This window comes from Lissotriton helveticus, chromosome 9, assembly GCF_964261635.1.
Source record: "Lissotriton helveticus chromosome 9, aLisHel1.1, whole genome shotgun sequence".
Classification (NCBI taxonomy): Eukaryota; Metazoa; Chordata; class Amphibia; order Caudata; family Salamandridae; genus Lissotriton; species Lissotriton helveticus.
Window position 1 is genome coordinate 289,120,714 of NC_136070.1, and position 13,342 is coordinate 289,134,055.

The following is a 13,342-nucleotide window of genomic DNA, read 5'->3' on the forward strand; positions in this document are numbered from 1 at the left end:
AGGCTCCATCTAGGCTCCCAACACGAACCAAGAAACATTCCTGAAATCTGCACTTTCTGAGGCACTACAATCACCTCCCTCCCAGCTACTCATAGGGGGGGATCTTAATCTTGTTATGGACACCAATACGGATAGGTCGGGGCACCGTTATGGTGACACTGGCGCGCTTTCAGACGCTGGCAAATCATGGCTTCAGGAGAGGGACATTGTAGATCTCTGGAGATCGAAGCACCCCAACACAGCGCGCTACACCTTCTATTCCCACGTCCATCATACTTATGCACGTATAGACCACTTCTTGGGTCCTTCAGAACTGATTACTCACATTACCGAGATTTCCATAGTCCCAGCGGCCCTCTCTGATCACGATGCGGTGGAACTGACACTCAAGGTGCCCAGATCCCCACGTACCCATGGCTCATGGAGGCTCAATGAGCCCCTCCTGCAGAGGCCAGCCGTTGTCAGACAACTTCAAGAATGTATCTCGGACTACCTCGCCACTAACGATACCCCTGCAATCTCGATATCCTCTCTTTGGGGAGCTCTGAAGGCCGTGGTTCGAGGGGAGTTGATAGCGATTGCTGCTGCTGACGCCAAGCTACGCAAAGAGAAAAGGGCAGACCTCACGGCACAAGTAGCTGAACTGGAGTGGGTTCATAGCCGTACATGTGCCCCGAGAATATGGCGCCAGTTGAAGGCTGCTAGAGCTCAGCTGGCCAGTCTCGACACGGATAGGGCGGAGTTCGCCGCACTTCGTCTCCGCCACACATATTACGTGGGGGGCAACCGCACCGGACGCCTCTTGGCGAGTGCCTTGAAAGCTAAAACTCAACACTCGAAAATAACCGAGCTACATGACGAATCCGGCCACCCTATTACGGATGAATCGCAGGTAGCCTCCGCCTTTCGCTCCTTTTATGCCTCCCTATACAAAGCGGACGGAGTGTCGCCTACAGCAGTCGAAGATTATTTGCGGTCGGCCAACATCACACCCCTTTGCCCAATGAAATCGGAGGCTCTGGAGGCCCCTATCCACCCGGACGAGGTTCTGGCTGCTATTGCACGCCTCCGGCCGCTCAAATCACCGGGCCCGACGGTTTTTCTTCTGGCTTTTACAAAACCTTCGGCCGTACCCTAGCTCCCATATTAACGAGGCTATTTAATTCTTTTGAGGGCCCGAGCTCCATCCCTCCGGACATGCTGGCGGCTGATATAGTGGTGTTGCCCAAACCGGGCAAGCCCCCGACGCAATGCTCTGCGTTCCGCCCCATCTCTTTACTTAATTTGAACTTGAAACTGTTCACAGGGGTGCTGGCGGCCCGCCTGGGCCCCTGTCTTCCCGGAATTCTTGAACCGGACCAATCGGGCTTTGTCCCAAATCGCCAATGCAGCGACAACACTAAGAGACTACTGCACCTTGTGGATAAGACTCATTTCCAAGACTCGGATTCGGTATTACTAGCCATCGACGCGGAGAAAGCGTTCGACCGCGTCGATTGGACATACCTGCAAGCGGTCATGCAGAGATACCATCTTGGTAGCCGATTCCGGGCGTGGGTCGCAAGCTGCTACCATCGCCCCACGGCCCGTGTTAGGCTCGGCGGTCTTAAATCGGACACCTTTGAGATCCAAAGGGGCACTCGCCAGGGGTGCCCCCTTTCCCCCCTTCTATTCGCCCTATACGTGGAACCCCTGGCGCAAACAATTTGAGACAATCCCGGCATTCGCGGCGTATCTTTTGGTCATGAACCCCACGTGGTGGGACTCTATGCCGATGATATTATAGCTGCTTTGGATAAACCATCTAGCTCGGTACCTGCTTTCCTGGAGGAGCTGGAATCCTTCGGAGTGGTATTTTTCTTCAAAATCAACCGGGGGAAATCCCTGATATTGCCCCTGGGCCGCTACGCCCATCCTAATGCCCCGACGCCTGCCTTCGGCTGCGGCCTACCGACCACTAAGCAACTCCCATATTTGGGGATTACACTTACTTCCGCCACGGTTTCGACAGTGGCCCTCAATTACAAAACATTGTCCTCCCAAATTCGAGCCGACTTTGAGAGATGGTCGAAACAACCCCTCTCTTTACTAGGTCGCGTAGCGGCCGTGAAGATGTCCGTGTTGCCTAAAATCCTGCATGTCTTCCAGACTCTCCCGGTGCAGCCACCGCTGGGTGTGCTCGCCGAACTACAACACGCCATTCATCAGTTCGTCTGGGAACGGAAGCGCGCACGCTTGCACAAACAGACAGCCCATAGAAGCGTCGATGAAGGTGGCCTCGGAATCCCTAACCTCCTGCAGTATTTCTGGGCCTCTCAGCTCCGATATTTGGTGGAGTGGTACAGACCTGAGTCTGAGAAGCATTGGCTATTTCAAGACAGGGCGATGGCCCAGACATCGCTGTGGAAGATCCCGTTTCTTGCCCGCCGGTATAGACCGCAGTACCTCCTCCGATCCCCCATCACGCGTACCATCATGAAAGTTTGGGATTCGGTTGCAGTCAAGAGGGGCCTGACAACGTTCCCTTCCCCGCTGACTCCGCTTTTTGATAACCCTGAATTCCCACCGGGCACAGACCCCCGCGCTTTTTTACAATGGCGTGCTACGGATTGCCGCTCAGCCGGCCATCTTTTTGACATTGAGGGATTTCTCCCTCTCGTCGATATTACACAGGGCTACGGAATCACCAAACCCCACTTGTACCAATACTTTCAGCTCCGCCATTGGCTCCTGGCACCGGATTGTGCCCCTTTGGTCGGTCGCCGGATGACACCCTTCGAACGCTGGCTGGTGTCGAAGGAGTCGGATAAACACCTTATATCGGAGCTCTATAAGATGCTGTCCCCTGAGCCTAGCCTAGTTAAAACAGCAGGGCAGAAGCGCTGGGAATTGGAACTCGGGAGAACACTCACGCCCAAAGAATGGGAGTTCATATACTACAGAGCGGCACACACCACCCGCAACACTCACGCCAGAGAATCTGCGATCAAGCTGGCCATCTACTGGCACCTTACTCCAGCGCGACTCAATCAAGGCAACCCACTACGCAGCGCGTTATGTTGGAGGGGGTGCGGCGAAAAGGGCACTCTAACACATCTCTTGTGGGACTGCCGCGAATTGCAAGGGTACTGGTCTGCTGTTTTAGATGATATTGACTCTACATTTGCAACAGAAATCCAACGCTTTCCAGTGTACACGCTTCTAGGCCTGCCCAATGCACCCACATTTCCCTTACGATCACCTCGAGGCAAACAGATGGGTATTGCCCTACAGGCGGCGTCACAACATGTTCTGTCACTATGGGGCTCTACCATACCACCCACTCACACTGGCTGGCTACATAAACTATGGTTCACGTTGGGAATGGAGCGCATCCAGGCCACACTAATGCATACTGCTGATTCCTTCCAGAAAACCTGGCAACCACTCTTGTCACTCTTGTCCAGGGAATTCCACGAAATCACATGCCCGAAATATCTCCGCATTTTGCGGCTCACGGAACGACCCCGTGACCCAACTTGACCCTGTACAAGGTATCACGCACACACCTAGTTGTGCTATGATGGACGCTATGGACGACGGGCATACTGGTCGGGGTGGGGGGGAGGGGGGGCAGTTGAACTCAGGGGGGGAGGTTGGGTACTTCTTATTGTTCTGTTAGGTGTCCACTCATCTGTGGCTCCTTTTCCAAAACAGGCAACGCATTTTTACATGGGCGTGGTTTATTTGCTCTCCATTTGCCTCATAGGGAAGACCTGTTTGTCTGTCTCGATCACCATACCAGCCTATTGCATGTGTACAATGTCGCATTGCCTGTCTCTGTTGCTTCTTTTTGTTTTCAAAAATCAATAAAAACACATTTGAAATTAAAAGTATTTATTACTACAGACGCAATCTTCCTATCTTCCTACTGTAAACTGACGCGATGACCACAATAAGAGCCACTCCCGGGACCCAGAGCAACATTCTGTGATGCCGTCCCCAACCTCATCACCCCCCCCCGGCAATTGACTCTCACAAATACATCCTGCACTGTGACCCCAACTTCCACATTGATGACACCAACAGCCCCAACTCAATCACCCTCCTGCAGAACCTGGATAACATCAGCCTCACCCAAATGGTCACTGAACCCATGCACAAAGCTGAACACGTACTCAATCCCATCTTCACCTCCAGTGACAGAATCAAATTTAGACACACTACAGAACTCGCCTGGACACTCAGACCATAACATCGTACACTTCACCATTACCGATGCCCAGCACACCATCATCAGGCATCAGCTCCCGCACTGCAGCTGGACAAAGTCACTGAAACTCAATGGTCACAGGCCCTCACCACCTCCCAATGCAAGGCCTCAATAGACCTTGACCAGGCCGTCTAGAACTTCGCCGTCTGGATCACTGACAGCGCCAATAGATTCGTCCTACTGAAACCTACAAAACCTCCTAACATGCAAGCTAGTACACCCCAGAACTCAAAATCATCAAGTGCATCTGCCACCAGTTGGAGAAATGATGGCACGCCACTAAGAACCCCGCCGACAGCGCAGCTCACAAAACAACCCTCAGCAGATATCATCAGCACATCAAGGAAGCCAAGAAAGCAGCCGTCACCACCCACATCAACTCCGTGGCCAACCACACAAAGGAACTCTTCAAAATAGTCAAAGAATTCTTGAACCCAACAGCCACAGAGCGCACCAGCCACCCCAAACAAGAACTCTGCAACACCCTCTCAGACTACTTCCACAGCAAGATCATCAACATCTACAACAATTTCAACCTCCAACCTGCCACCCTCAACCCGAGCGACCTCTACCAACCAGTGAACATCAGCCAAACCATTACCACCTGGTCTCCAATCACCACCTTGACCACCAGCGCCATCATGTCTTCCATCCACTCCGGGGTGCCCATTGACCGCTGTCCCCACCACCTCTACAAACTTGCAACAAAATCAATCAGCACACAACTCACTAGCATCCTTAACATTTCCATCTCCACAGCAACCTTCCCGGACAGATAGAAACACGCAAATGTCAGAACCCTCCTAAAGAAAGCCTCCTCCCATCCCAGTGAACTAAAAAATGATCGCCCAATCTCCCTGCGCCCCCACCCTGCCAAAGTACTTGAGTAAAACATCAACCAGCAGCTCACCAAATTCCTGGAACAAAACTATCTACTGGATGCCTCACAATGAGGATTCCGTGCCAACCACAGCACGGAGGCAGCACTGATTGCCGCCACAGATAACATCAGAATCCTCCTCGACCTCTCTGCCGTGTTTGACACCATCTCCCACAACACCATCATCAACAGATTCTACAACATAGGCATGCAGCAAGACACCCTCAAGTGGATCACCTCCTTCCTTACAGGATGCACACAGAGCATTCGACTGCCTTCCTTCACCTCCGCCCCTAAAAACATCATAAGCAGAGTACCACAAAGATCATCTCTCAGCCCCACCCTGTTCAACATCATCATGACCCCTTCACAGATGTCGTCAGATCCCACCAACCGAAAATAATCTCCTACACAGATGACTGTCAACTGACCCTCTCAATCACCGAGGACCCCTCCAATGCCAAAACAAACTTCTGCAATACCATGACCAACATAGCCAAATGGGTGAGTGACAACTACCTCCAACTCAAATCCAACAAAACTGAAGTACTGATCTTCGGGAAGAACACCTCTGCATGAGACCATAGCTTGTGGCCTGCAGAACTCGATCCTACACTCACGTCGACCGACCATGCACACAACCTCTGCATCATCCTAGACAGAAAGCTGACCATGAAACAACAAATCAATGCAGTCGCCTTCTCCTGCTTCCACACATTTTGCTCTACTGAATCATCAGATGGAACCAAACCAACACGAGAAAGACTGTGCCTTAGGCCCTTGTTACCAGCCACCTCAACTATGGCAACGCCCTCTATGCCAGCATCTCCACCCAGCTCTTCATAAGACTCCAGACCAGGGTCAACATGAACCTCCCCAAATGAACACACATTGCCACCTACTTGAGAGATGTCTACTGGCTCCCATACAGAAGAGAAGCCAATTCAAAATCCTCACACACACCTACAAAGCCCTCCATAACCTTAGGAACTGCCTACATCAACTAACGACTGAACTTCCATCAATCCTTTAGACACCTTCGCCCCGCTTCGCTTGTCCTCGCACACACCCACCGCATCCATCACAGCCGCAGCAGTGGCTGTTCCATCTCCAACGTCACCACCAGGATCTGGAATGACCTTCCCCTCTAGCTCCATACAGCACCCTCACTGGCAGACTTCAGACCTGGCTCTTCGATGGAGACACAGCTTCCAGATACCCCTAGGGGTGATAGTGTTGCGCTTTAAAAATTATGATGGATTGATAGATATGTTTCTTAGCACATCTAAAACAACTACACAGAATATTATCATAACAAGAGCAACAAGACACATTATAAGTAATGAGAACAAAACAAACATTCCCAGCATTGCTAAAATGTCATTTAAAATGTTATCTAAAACCTAACACCCTAATGCCTTCTTCTATGTGCTATACATGAACGGCAGAGCAACTTCAGTCTAGAGTTTCTGCGAAGAAGAGATGCACTGCATACCTTGTTGACAGCAAAGGCTGCCTTTATCAGCGGAGGCTTGAAGAGAGTGTTCCCCACGAAGGGCAAACAACCATGGTGGTAGCAGTCAGCCGGTCTTCCTTTGGGACTTGGCTTTATCAGCTTCAGGCGAGATGCATCATCTGGAAAGTGTGAAGTGCGCGGACAGCAGGTGAGACCATATCTGGCAGAATCTCGGGCAATAATCTGGGTGAAGGACCTCTCCTGACAAGTGGTCAAGTGGCAGCCCTTATATAATAAACGCTCGATCACATCACCCAATTGCACGACCTCAACATCATCCCCTATGCCGATGACACCCAGCTGATCCTCTCCCTCACTAAGGACCCCCACACCGCCTAAGCCAACCTCCATGAAGGAATGAAGGCCGTCGCCGAATGGATGAAGAACAGCCGGTAGACGCTGAACACAGACAAACCGGAGGTCCTCATCCTCGGATCCTCCCCCTCGGCCTGGGACGACTCCTGGTGGCCAACCGCACTGGGAACAGCTCCAACACCCAACAACTAAGCAGGTCAACGCTGTCTCTTCCTCCTGCTTAAACATCCTCCACATGCTCCGCAAGATCTACAAGTAGATCCCCACCGAAACGAAAAGAGCGGTCACCCATGCCCTCGTCAGCAGCAGGCTGGACTACGGAAATGCCCTCTACTCAGGAGCCTCGTTCAAACTCCTGGAATGGCTGCAACGCATCCAGAACACCTCTGCAAGTCTGATCCTCGACATCCCTCGCCGCAACCACATCCAGCCACGCCCGGTGGTAGGTGTAACTGCAGGGCGGTAACGTAGGGAGGGGGGTTGTAATTTATGGATTACGGACTTTAACACGTAAGTAAACATATAAATAAATAAAACGAATTTCGTGGCGCGCACTGCATCGAAATTCGTTTTATTTATTTATATGTTTACTTACCTGTTAAAGTCCCTAATCCATACATTACAACCCCCCACCCTGCCCCTCCGCCTCCCTACGTCACCGCCCTGCAGTTACACCTACCACTGGCCGTGGCTGGCCACATCACACCCCACCTGAAAGACCTGCACTGGCTCCCCGTCAACAAGAGGATAACCTTCATACTCCTCACCCACGCACACAAGGCACTCCACAACACCGGACCAGTGTACCTCAACAGACGACTCAGCTTCTATGCCGCCACCCACCAGCTCCTCTCTGCCGACTTCGCCCTCGCCACAGTCCCCCGCATCCAAAGAGCGACCTCCGGCGGTAGATCATTCTCCCACCTCGCCATCAAGACCTGGAACACCATCCCCATCCACATATGGCAGACCGAAGACATACTGACCTTCAGAAGACTCCTCAAGACCTGGCACTTCGAGCAGTAGCAGCACCACCCACCCCCTTAGCACCTTGACACACTCATGGGTGAGTAGTGCGCTTTATAAATGCTATGATTGATTGATTGATTTATAAATCTTATCAAAATTTGGAATTTCTGACATAAGTTTAGGAATGTCTGACACAGATTATGTGCATCAAGGTATGCATCCCCGACATTTCCTTATGATCATATAAGGCAAAAGGACGTGAATTTAGACTACGTTATTTTGGTTACATTACTGTATGTGTTTCTATTTGACCTTGAAATGAAGAGAAGACATTTGACCCAGACCAAGATCACATTAGACATTGTATCTATATCATTAATCAAAGAACTAGATGATATCACAGTTCCGGGATAGATAAGGTCTGACCACATCTGCATTAAAAGACAGACATGGAATTGATTCTACATAAATCAGAGAATATGACTGCTTCCATTGTCTAATTTGAGGCAGATGGGGGTCTCCAGAACCAAGATGGAGTCAGGCTTACATAACATGGAGTTGAACCTTAGGTACTTTACTTCAATCATTAACCCTCATCCCTGGACAAAGCTGGGGCAGGGGGCCTAGAACCAGCTGTCCCAGAGTCATATTCGTAATTATAAACAGTGCACGAGGACAGCTGTCAGCTATTGTAGTCCACCTTCCCACTCAAAACAATGAAGGTAAAGGCAGACCAGAACAGGAGAAAGTTGCCTTGGTACATTGTTCAAAACCATTAATAGGCCACAGGGGGAGCTGGTACATGTCACACTCCCCTTCCCCTCCACACAATGACTGTGAAAGAGTATGTGGCCACTTAAACGGAACTGTGAGGAGAGCACTGGTGCAGTAGCATGGTCTGAGTGGTGGCAGGTCATTTGAAGGAGAACATGGGATAGAGGCCTAGCTGCTGAGAAAGCAGTTAGAGCTAAGAAGGAAATATACACTATGTGGGTTCAAGCGCTGGTGGGGCAGCCTGATTAAAACTAAAAGCTATCAGCATGAGCAGAGTGTGGCTGAAAGCAGTAACATAGGAGAAAGGCACACAGTCACATGTCCTCCTGCGAGGGCAGGGGTACATGAGCTTAAATGGCCAAATGTCAAACCTGTACTGCCCCTCAGTTTCATCTAATTTCTGTCCATAACTATCAAACTCCTCCCTCTAGAAGACAAAACAATGGGCAGATAAGGCATAAAGCTGGGATCAGGTATAAGCCCAAGCTAGTAGCAACCTATCACTCAGGCCAATCGGTACTTAATAAACCAATTACACTGCATATGTGGTTTATCGACTGGTGTTACTATTCAATTTCAAATTTATGGCTATTGGAATAAGCATTTTCAAGATGAACTTATGAACAGTATACAGAAATAAATGTGTTCTCTTTCTTGGTTAGAAGAGAATTTTGAACTTCACTGTTGCAATAGAGCATCATCTCAATTAGAAGACTCTCTTTAGGTTGTAAACTGCAGACATGACTGCTTTGGCAAAACATAACAGAAAGAAAACCTCTGGTGTGTTGGAAGAAAATGGCTCTTTTAAGGGATGCTTGGCCTCAGGTGTGCGCAGCCCACTCTGACTTGAAATCATTCCTCAGAATTCAGAATAAAAGTTTCGTATATATGCCTACCTTATGCTCTAATGCCGAATAATAATGTTTCTCAGGACTGTACCATACACTAAATTATTAATATTTCTTGATTTCCCCTTAAAGCTGACTGTGAAACCAATAGCTTTGTAGGCATTATATTCGTAAAAATATGGTTCAAAATTGTTCATTTTGGTCTTTTTTTACTAAAAGTTATTCGGGTAAGAACTTATCTCATATATCTCAGCAGATCATCTAGAGAGGTCCAGCTTCACTGCACCTAAGCTGCGCATATTTAATGCAATATGGGACAATTTTACAATATTTATATGGGCTAGAGTTAGTTTCCAATGCAGCCATTACTGCATCTATCATGGTTTTGTGGTAATTATGGAAACAAATTAAATCATTGATAATAACGCTGGTATTAACACATTTCGCATTCTTACAAATATTTTTGTTATTGTTTGACAGAGTGGATAACTGCCTATAACAGTTCTTGTGGTTAAATACCGTAATGACAGTGATAAGCTAAATAAAGCATTGGCAGAGTCGATGAATCTAACTTGCCAATGCTTGTTGATGGCTGGTTTTGGCTTTGGCAATGTAGCGTAAGCACTGGCAAAGCCAATAGTGGTAGAAAGCAATCTTGGACTGTTATTTTCTATACTTCCAAGATGGCTTCCAGGTTGCATGTGGAAACACTGTGGTGGTCTTCATGGAACGAACTATGAAGAATAATGTTGTAAGATTGCTGAATGTTACAAGAATTGGTCATGTCAAAAAAGGCAGCATTAGGCAGCTGGTGGAGGGAGGGCGAGAAATAGGGAAGTGGGGTAGAGGAGAGAGAAAGACACTACGTCACCACATGGGAGGAAGAGAGAGCCGAGAGAAGTAGTGGGGCGAATAAGAGCTGATGACTTGGAAAGCAGAGGATATGAAGAGAAAGAGGGGGGGAGTGAAGTAAAGAGAGAAAGTGCAAGAGAGAGAGAGACAGAAAGAGGAGAGATAATAAGAGACGGTTAGAGAGGAAGGGGCTGGGAGAATAGGACATGACCTCCAACAGTGCTAAAGATCAAACCGTAAAGTAAAAAGCAAGAAGGAAAATAGCTCCCCGAAGTAAGCCATGAAAGGATGCACCCAACTAATCAAAAAGTATTGTGAAACCTAAATGTTCCTGGGAAGGGATACACGCAAGGGTTCCATGTTAAAATATCGATTACAAAAACATAGTTGACAAAAATATAGATGTAAAAATATCGATTACACAAATATCGACTCCCTATACTTAAACAGGTAAGTACAATAATATCGACTCAAAAATATAGATGTAAAAAATATAGATGTAAAAAATATCGACTTTAAAAAATATTATAACTTAAATTAAATCATTAAATAATATTAATATTATTAACAAAATAAATTACATTACATTTATATTTTAACTATTTATAACAAATCAACTTAATTTATTCAATATAAACTTAATAAATGTGTACATATACATATATTTCCTTAAATACATTTTTTAATTATCTTTATTTAATTTATAAACTTTAATAATTATATAAAAATAAAATAAAAACATATATAAAACATTTTGAATAAAATAAAATGTTCTATATTTAATTAAGACATACAAGTATTTAAAAATAATAATACATACATTTAATAACAAAATTAAAACATTAGTAGTTAAAACATTTGATAGCGAAGGGTGCAACAGTAGGGAAATCGCTGGATAGCGTAGGGGTAAAAATTACTATTCCCACTCCAAAGGGTGCAACAGTAGGGAAAGCGTTGGATAGCGTAGGGGTGAAAATTACTATTCCAACTCCAGTGAGTGCAACAGTAGGGAAAGCGTTGGATAGCGTAGGGGTAAAAATTACTATTCCCACCCCAAAGGGTGCAACAGTAGGGAAAGCGCTGGATAGCGTAGGGGTAAAAATTACTATTCCCACTCCAGAGGGTGCAACAGTAGGTAAAACGTTGGATAGCGTAGGGGTAAACATTACTATTCCCACTCCAGAGGGTGCAACAGTAGGGAAAGCATTGGATAGCGTAGGGGTAAAAATTACTATTCCCACTCCAAACGGTGCAACAGTAGGGAAAGCATTGGATAGCGTAGGGATAAAAATTATTATTCCCACTCCAGAGTGTGCAACAGTAGGGAAAGCGTTGGATAGCGTAGAGGTAAAAATCACTATTCCAACTCCAGTGAGTGCAACAGTAGGGAAAGTGTTGGATAGCGTAGAGGTAAAAATTACTATTCCCACTCCAAAGGGTGCAACAGTAGGGAAAGCGCTGGATAGCGTAGGGGTAAAAATTACTATTCCCACTCCAGAGGGTGCAACAGTAGGTAAAACGTTGGATAGCGTAGGGGTAAAAATTACTATTCCCACTCCAGAGGGTGCAACAGTAGGGAAAGCATTGTATAGCGTAGGGGTAAAAATTACTATTCCTACTCCAAAGGGTGCAACAGTAGGGAAAGTGTTGGATAGCGTAGGGATAAAAATTACTATTCCCACTCCAGAGTGTGCAACAGTAGGGAAAGCGTTGGATAGCGTAGGGGTAAAAATTAATATTCCAACTCCAGTGAGTGCAACAGTAGGGAAAGCGTTGGATAGCGTAGAGGTAAAAATTACTAGTCCCACTCCAAAGGGTGCAGCAGTAGGGAAAGCGCTGGATAGCGTAGGGCAAAAAATTACTATTCCCACACCAGAGGGTGAAACAGTAGGGAAAGCGTTGGATAGCGTAGGGTTAAAATTACTATTCCCACTCCAGAGTGTGCAACAGTAGGGAAAGCGTTGGATAGCATAGGGGTAAAAATTACTATTCCAACTCCAGTGAGTGCAACAGTAGGGAAAGCGTTGGATAGCGTAGGGGTAAAAATTATTATTCCCACTCCAAAGGGTGCCACAGTAGGGAAAACGTTGAATAGCGTAGGGGTAAAAATTACTATTCCCACTCCAGAGGGTGCAACAGTAGGGAAAGCATTGGATAGCATAGGGGTAAAAATTACTATTCCCACTCCAAAGGGTGCAACAGTAGGGAAAGCGTTGGATAGCGTAGGGGTAAAAATTACTATTCCCACTCTAGTGAGTGCAACAGTGGGGAAAGCGTTTGATAGCGTAGGGGTAAAAATTACTATTCCAACTCCAGTGAGTGCAACAGTAGGGAAAGCGTTGGATAGCGTAGAGTTAAAAATTACTATTCCCACTCCAAAGGGTGCAACAGTAGGGAAAGCGCTGGAACCCAAAAGAATAAAAAAAAAAACTATCACATTTTTTATTAAATTTATTTTCCAATATAAACATAATTAATATATACATTTAAATATATTATTATTAACAAAGATAATAGAAAAAAATTAATTACACATTATTTAACACTATAATATCCACCACACACCTAAAATTAATTACACAATTACATATAATATTTACTAATTAATTAATTAAAATTAAAGTATTTTTCTAATTAATTAATTATTCAATTGACAGCTTTCACACCATATACACTTATAAACACCACAACACAAACCTAAAATTAATTACACATTTACAATTAATAATTACTAATTAATTAATGGTAATTAATTTATAAAGTATTTAATAATTAATCAATAACATTTTAATTACTTCACACCATTTACACATATAAACTCCACTACACACACCTAAAATTAATTAAACAATTAACATAATTAATTAACATAATTAATTAACATAATTAACTAATAATTGCCTAATTGAAATTAATTAACAAATAATTAATAAACA